Raw genomic sequence first — 5571 nt, forward strand, 5'->3', positions numbered from 1 at the left:
TCCCCTTTGCCCTATCTAGATTTATTTAATCCTCCCTACCCACACCAGAATATTATGAATCAGAATCCTAAAGTCAGAAAAATAATTTGAGATTAGTTGCTTCGGGATTGGTTAATTTCAACTAACATTATATTCTTCAGCTCCATCCATTTACCGGCAAATGCCAAGATTTTATTCTCTTTTAATGCTGAATATTATTCCTTTGTGTATATATACCACATTTTATTTATCCATTCATTTACTAAAGGGCATCAAATTTGCTTCCACAGGTTAGATGTTGTGAACTGTGCTCCTATAAACATTGATGCGGCTGTGTCCCTGTAGTGTTTTTTTTTTTTTTTTTTTTTTTTTTAAGTCCTTTATGTATAGACCAAAGAGTGGGATAGCTGGGTCAAATAATTGGTTCAGGGTATTTGCTAGGTCGGTGGTTAGGTTGGCTGTGCCATGAGGCCTGGGACGCCTCAGCTGGTAGCCGTGGGCGAGTTCCTCTCTAGCTCCAGTCTTAGCGTGGTGCTTGGACTGTAGCTGTGTCCGTGTGTTATGATGCCGTCTCGTACTAATCTGGCTACTGGAATCCCCAGTAGTAAAGTAAAATACTCAAGGCTCCCCAGCACAGATGATGGCTACATTGACCTTCAGTTTAAGAAAAGCCCTCCTAAGATCCCTTATAAGGCCATTGCACTTGCCATTGTGCTGTTTTTGATTGGCGCCTTTCTCATTATCATAGGCTCCCTCCTGCTGTCAGGCTACATTAGCAAAGGGGGGGCAGACTGGGCCGTTCTTGTCCTGATTATTGGCATTCTGGTGTTCCTGCCAGGATTTTACCATCTGCGCATAGCCTACTATGCGTCTAAAGGCTACCAGGGTTACTCCTATGATGACATTCCAGACTTTGATGACTAACACTCACTTCATCCCTGAGACAAATCACAGTGGAACTAAACTCAGCTTTAAGATATTGAACAGAAACTATGGCTAAGGGCTGAGGAATTATGCAGTTTGCAGATGTTTGACAAAACAATGGCCAGAGTTTATGGTTCCATCCCAAAAATGTTCATTGAGCTTAATTAGCTAATTAGGAAACGCTATTTTTCATCTGGCCGTGGCAAAACTCAACAAGTTTTTCCACATGTATCATGGAAGAATAGCAATGCTAATTGGGAAAACAGGAGATTATCCTGTAGTGGAAAGTGTTACCATTCCCACCCTCTTTATATTGAGCATTTCTTTTAAATAGTCTTCTTTGTCAATTTGTTATTGTAGCAAATGGAAGAGTGTGGTATGTCTAATTTCTTAGTTACTAAGTAATTTATTTTTAAAATATCAAAAGATCTTATCCCCTACACTTAACTCTACTTTCACATTCTGGTGGAAGACCTCCCTAAAACCACATGTTGGTGTGGATCCATCTGTAATATTTTTTACTTTGTTTCTTAGTGACAGGAACCAGGAATTTTTTGAGCCACAGAGTAAGTTTTCAAAGTATAAGCACTGTCTCTGATAACCAATCCTTGACCAGCTCTGATCTTGTTTCCCAATAGGATGGCCTGCATATAATTTGGGTCATTCTATCCTTTGTAGATCAAGATATTCTATATATCATGCCTTTAAAGACTGAACTTTTGGCTGTTCCCTAATGAAAAAAAATTAAGATAAGTGGTTGTTATATAGAGTGTATAACTCTATTGGTAGCACCTGGTACTATAGTGTCATTCTGCTGAAGATCTCAAGACTTGGCTTGGATCCCTAGAGGACCACATCCTTAGGTTGATTCTATTTCTTTGCTTGAAAAAATGACTTATATTCAAAAGAAATTAAAATGTCAGAATCCAAAAAAAAAAAAAAAAAAAAAAAAAAAAAAAAAAAAAAAAAAAAAAAAAAAAAAAACAAATAATTGGTTCAATTCCCAGTTTTCCAATGATTATCCATACTGCTTTCCATATTGGCTGCATCATTTTACAGTCCCACCAATAATGTATGAGTGTGCCTTTTCCCCCACATCCTCATCAACACTTATTGTTGTTTGTATTCTTAATAGCTATCATTCTGACTGGAGTGAGATGAAATCTTAGAGTGGCTTTGATTTGCATTTCTCTAATTGCTAGAGATGCTAAACATTTTTTCATATATTTGTTTATTGATTGTGTATATTCTTCTGAGAAGTGTCTGTTACCTCTACAATGAAAACTACAGAACGCTAAAGAAAGAATTTAAGGAAGACCTTAGAATATGGAAAGATCTACCTTGTATTTGGATAGGCAGAATTTTGATAGTAAAAATATTGTAAAAAATGATCATACTACCAAAAGCAACATACAGATATAATGCAATTCCAATCAAAATCCCAATGACATTTTTCATAGAAATAGAAAAAGCAGTCATTAAATTCATCTGGAAAATAAGAGACCCAGAATAGCTAAAGCAATTCTTAGGAAGAAGAGTAAAGGAGGTGGCATCACTATTCCATACCTTAAACTATACTACAAAGCAATAGTAACAAAAACAGAATGGTATTATCACCAAAATAGATTTGTAGACCAATGGTATAGACTAGATGACACAGAGACTAACCTACATAATTACAGTTATCTTATGTTTGACAAAGGCACCAAAAATACACATTGGAGAAAAGATAGTCTCTTCAACAAATGGTCCTGGGAAAATTGAAAATCCATATGCAACAAAATGAAATTAAACTCCTATCTCTCACCATGCACAAAACTCAACTCAAAGTACATCAAGGACCTAGGAATTCAACCAGAGACACCACATCTATTAGAATAAAATGTAGGCCCAAATCTCCATCATGGCAGATTAGGCCCCAACTTCCTTAATAAGATTCCTATAGCACAAGAATCAATATCAAGAATCAATAAATAGGATGGATTCAAACTAAAAAGTTTCTTCTCAGCAAAGGAAAGAATCAGTGAGGTGACTAGAAGTCTACTAATTGGGAACAAATTCTTACCACAGGCACATTAGGTAGAGCACAATCTCTAGAATATACAAAGAACTCAAAAAACCTTAACACAAAACCCCCAAATAACCTAATCAATAAATGGGTCAAATAACTGAACAAACAGTTATCTTTAAGTTAACTTTCTATGCCACTGTTTTCCTCTATCCTCCCTTGAATGTCAGTGACTTGCATAATGGCTTTTCAATTCAGTCCCATGGATTCCATAAGTTTTATTAAATCATTCATATTCTTTTACCTTCCTTTTCCTCAAGTAAGTTGTCCCTGATTTCACAGATTCTGTCTTCTATTTGTTTAATTTGACAATATTCCTTGTAATATATTTAGATTTTTAGATTTAATTTTGACTCCATTATTTTTCAATTTGAGCATTTATGTAATTTAAATTTCTCTCCAGCATTTTTGAACAAATTTCTGAATTTTTTCACTGTAATTTTTTAAGTTAATTAGCCATCTTAAAATACATATTTAGAATTTTTGGAAGCACTTCTCAAAATATCTATTTCTTCAGGATTATTCACTGGCACCTTATTTTATGATTGTTTACATTATTTTCCCCTGTCTGTTCTTGACTATTTTGGTGATAGTTTAATGTTTACAAATTGATGAAGTAGGTGCTCATTCCTGTCTTCAAAATCTGGGTGATTCTGGGAAATAATCCTCAACAACAACAATAACAAAAAAAAAAAAAAAACCTATCCAGGCAATTTGAACAGATTATATGGTATGACTCCTAACCCTTTGGCAATTGAAATGATTGAAATGGAAAGAGGCTTTCTAAATATAAGATAACCATGGCTAATGTATCCAGGATTGAAATCCTATGACATTTAAAGCTAGCTCAACACATATCTGGAATTCTGAGTTATGTAAAGCTCACACAGCCTAGAGAGCTTTCAAAACTGAATAGAAGACACAGAGACAAACCAAGACATATACAGTTATCTCATTCTAGAAATATTCCATAAACATATATTGGAGAAAAGATAGCCTCTTCAACAAATGGTGCTGGAAAAACTGGAAATCCATATGTAGCAAAATGAAAGTAAATCTTTCTCACCCTTCACAAAACTCAACTCAAAGTACACGAAGGATATAGGAATTACACCAGAGATCCTGCACCTACTAGAAGAAAATGTAGATGCAATATTCTATCATATTGGCCTAGGAATCAGCTTCTTCAATAAGACTCCTAAAGCACAAGAAGTGAAATCAAGAATAAAAAGGAAATTATTAAGAACATGAAGAAAGAGGCTAGAGAATGGGGAGAAATCTTTGCCACCTGCACCTCAGATAGAGCATTATTCTCCAGGATATATAAAACATTTAAAAAATTAATACATACACACACACACGCACACACACACATACACAATATCCTAATCAATAAATGAGCAAAGGAAATGAACAGGCACTTCATAGAAGAAGAAATATGAATGATCAACAGATATATGAAAAAAATGTTCACAATCTCTAATAATTAGAGAAATACAAATTAAATATACAGTAAAATTTCATCTCACTCCAATCAGAATTGCAATTATCAATAATACAGGTAACAATAACTGTTGGTGTGGATGTGAGGGAAAAGGTACACTCATACATTTCTAGTGGGACTTCAAATTGATGCAACCACTTGGAGAAGAAGTGGGGAGGTTCCTCAGAAAACTTGGAATGGAACTATCATTTGTCCCACTCCTTGGTATATACCTAAATTACTTAAAATCAGCATACTACAGTGATGCAGCCACATTAATATTTATAGCAGCTTAATTCACAATAGCAAAGATATGGAAAGCAACTTGGTGCCCCTCAACAGATAAATGGAATATTACTTGCCCATAAAGGACAAAATTATGGCTTTTGTAGGTAAATGGATGGATCTGGAGATCCAAGGCTAAGTGAAATAAGCCATTCCCTAAAAAAACAAGGCCAAATGTTCTCTCTGATATGTGGATGCTAAGAGAAGTTCACTGAATTAGATCAAGGGGAATAAAGAGAAGGTAGGAGACATGGGAATAGGAAGGAAAATAGAATGAATTGAATATAACTTTCCATGTTCATGTATGAATACATGACCAGAGAAACTCCACATCATGTACAACCACAAGAATGGGATCCTAATTAGGATAAGTCATAGATAATTTCTTAAAAATACACTCTACTGTCATGTATATCTAAAAAGAACAAATAAAAATAAAATACTACTAAATAAACAATAGCCACTGTGGCCTGTATGCCTCAGTGGTTCATCCAAACGTAAGCCACTGCAGTCAGCTGGTATTGATGAAGGGCACAACTCTTGTTCATTTCACAGAAGTTATGTATCCCCACTTGATAATGGACTGGATTTACAAGTTCTGTACATATGTACCCTAAGGATGTAGGGGTTGTGAGTGTCTGCTCAGCACTGTGTTTCATCATGGCACGACTAGAATTTTATCTATTGCAACTTCCTTTGCTCACTTGTTTTTCCTCTTCCCAAACAATATATCTTTCCACACTGTGCTAAGTGTTGTGGTGGCTCACTGTAAACTTTTTCTTCACCCTTTATGTTTGCTTTCTCATCATTATGCTATGAACAAGTACTCTGA

General features: G+C 35.2%; 1 pseudogene; it reads left to right on the plus strand.

Annotated features, from left to right (window-relative positions):
- The first annotated feature begins 540 nt into the window (after positions 1 to 540).
- Positions 541 to 903, plus strand: LOC139703318 (transmembrane protein 230 pseudogene; annotated as a pseudogene).
- Positions 904 to 5571: the final 4668 nt, after the last annotated feature.

Source organism: Marmota flaviventris, chromosome X (assembly GCF_047511675.1).
Source record: "Marmota flaviventris isolate mMarFla1 chromosome X, mMarFla1.hap1, whole genome shotgun sequence".
Taxonomy (NCBI): domain Eukaryota; kingdom Metazoa; phylum Chordata; class Mammalia; order Rodentia; family Sciuridae; genus Marmota; species Marmota flaviventris.